Below are 2970 nucleotides of genomic sequence, written 5' to 3'. Positions count from 1 at the left end.
CAAGTGAACAGCTGCGGCACCCCCTCCCAGCCTACCCCTCTTGTGCTGCCCCAGAGCCTGGGAGGGAGACCGCTATGTAGGGTACCACTGGGAGCAGGAGACCCACCTGAGGGCCCTCAGCCCACCCACAGGGGAGTTTACTACGTGGGGACCCCCCTTGCCCATGCCTCCAGCTATAAAACAATTCAATTGCTTCTTTTTTTGGTCCAAAATAAAACCTCAGCTAGCTCTGCCAAAAATAAAAATAAAATAAAATAAAATAAAATGAACACACAAGAAAAGTCTGATAGGCTACTTAAGACAGTTGTATCAGGAAGTGTATTGTAGAGCAGAAAAATTGAGGATAGATTTAAAAGCAAAACAAAAGAAAACTTTTTTTTTTTTGCATTCAAACTACATTAGGGAAAATTCTTTGCAAAATTTAGTTGCAATTTTCAAATACTTTTAGTAATTTCTTGGAGATGACTATAATCTAGGAAAGTCATTAGCTATTACTAACTTTAGCTATTATTCCATTATATCTCAACCTAGTGACTGTGACAATACCTTCCTATGATGCTTGCTAGGAAGGAGTGGTAAGATCAGAAGCAATGCTTTACCTTCTAGTAAACGCCCAGGGTTTCATTATCAGGGAGCTTTACCAATCCCAGGGAATTTAATCATCCTCAGCTCCCTCTCTCTTACTATTTTATACAAATATACCCTGGAGCACTTGACTGCTAATACTCTACTTGCCCCAATCATGTTCCCAATGTCTTCCAAAAAAGAAAAGCAAACTATAGGATAAGAGTGACCCCCATTTGATAGAAAATCCATAGACTAAGGATACTTTATTGGCAAGATTACTAGTTAGCATCTTCATACTTAACAAAACAATTTGAGCTGAAAGGAAAGTTGTCTGTTATACTTTAACCTGACCAACTACCCATTATCTTTTATTGCCTCCAGGGTTCTTTACAGAGTATTCCTTAAATTCATTGTTGGTTCTTCAATTTCTAATTGGCACCTGACTTACCATTTTAGATCCAGATGTTTTCTTCAATTGAGGAATGTGTTTAAGTTAGAAAGATAGGCTTTTTTCTTCTGTGAGTATGTCTTCAATTTATTAATTAGAAATTGTTTTATTCAAATATCTGGCATTTCCCCCTTCAGATATTAGTAAATATTTATAATTAAATTTATATCTTTTTATTTATCTCTGCACCCACAGTTGGTATAATTCCCCTTCTAAAACTAAGAAATAATAATTACCATTAATATAGTGAGTGTTCTTTATATTCAAGTCATTGTGGTGGTATTTTACATCCAGGAACATCATTAAATCTTTGCAGCACTGTATGTGGTAGGAATCATTAATAATATCATAATGTAGATGAGAAGCTGGGATTCTTAGAAGTTATTAGTTTGTCCAAGAGCCCCTGTAATTGGCAAGGCCAAAATTTGTACAAAGGCTGTCTAATTCTAGAGCTTGAGCTTGGCAGGATCTTTTCAAGAATTTACTAACAATTTCCTTTGGCTTTCTCACTTTTATCAGAAGTTCAAATTTAACTGCTCTATGATGACTGTCTCATTGTAACCTGCTGGCAAATATCCCTAACATTTTTTTTTCACAATCACTATGGATTAAAACCAATGTTTGAGAAAAAATTGTTCATTGCTACCTGTAGCACAGGTATCTACATATAGCTATGGCTATAGTTATAGCTATATACGTGTAGATTTAAGTAAAGGGCTTTTATGATTGTGGGAGCTGGGAAATCTAGAATCTGTAGGGAAGACCAACAGGCTGGAACTTAGGTGGGAGTTAACGCTTCAGTCTTGAAGTCAAATTTCTACTTCACTAGAAATCTTCAGATTTCACTCTTAAGGCCTTTAATTGATTAGATGTGGCCCATTCACATTATTGAAGGTGATTTTCTTTACTTAAAGTCAACTTGTTTTAGATGTTAACCACATCTACAAAATACCTTTATAGAAATACCTAGATTATTGTTAGATTAAATAACTGAGTACTATAGCTTACCCAAGTTGACATATAGAATTAACTATTACTTTGACGTATAGAATTAACTATTACGCTACCTATAAAAAGAAGCTGGCATTTCTTTTCATAAGAATTGTAATAATCAAATTAATATAGTAATTTACTAAATGAAAATATGGAAAGAAGTAACCCCTCCAATGGTATAGCTTCAAAGATTTGTAAATTTCTTAACCAAATATGAAAATATTGAGTTAGTTGTACAATCCTGATCAGACTTACAAAACCCTATTCATGAGTTTTAACTATTTAAGTATGGCATATTGAGTCGCAATGATTCTGAAGACATGTACACCTCAGGAAACTTAATTTACCATTGATATTCACTTTGGTCTTCACGCACATGCTATATGTATTCATATCACCTATTTCTGTCATTCATTACACTATCCAATCAGATAAATTATTTTTGAAAAGTTACTGACATTGTATGATATTGAAGTCTTTGCAACCAAATGTTATAATTTTCCTAATCAACTTTGTCTTGATAGTATTATTATGAAATATGAGTTGATTTTCATTTGATATGCTTCCAAGTCATTTAGTTGTTTTATTAGATTGATCAAATCATCCATTGGTTCATTCATGTATTAAAGATTATTGTATTACAGATATTGTAGGTACTGAGAATGCAGTGGTGAGAAAAGAGTAATTGTTCTTCCCCACAGAGTTTAGTTGTTTTGAGAGAAAGTGATTGCATTATTATTTCCATAATATTCCCTCCTCCCCTTTTTTCTTCCAGGCTGGAGTTCAATGGCTCGATCTAGACTCCCTGCAAACTCCACCTCCTGGGTTCAAGTGAATCTCCTGCCTCAGCTTCCCGAGTAGCTGAGATTACAAGCGCCTGCCACCACACTTGGCTAATTTTTGTATTTTTAGTAGAGACGGATTTCATCATGCTGGCCAGGCTGTCTCACACTCCCAACCTC

The sequence above is a fragment of the Mandrillus leucophaeus genome, unplaced genomic scaffold (genome assembly GCF_000951045.1).
Source record: "Mandrillus leucophaeus isolate KB7577 unplaced genomic scaffold, Mleu.le_1.0 Scaffold303, whole genome shotgun sequence".
NCBI classification, from domain to species: domain Eukaryota; kingdom Metazoa; phylum Chordata; class Mammalia; order Primates; family Cercopithecidae; genus Mandrillus; species Mandrillus leucophaeus.
Note: the sequence above shows the minus strand (reverse complement) of the source record.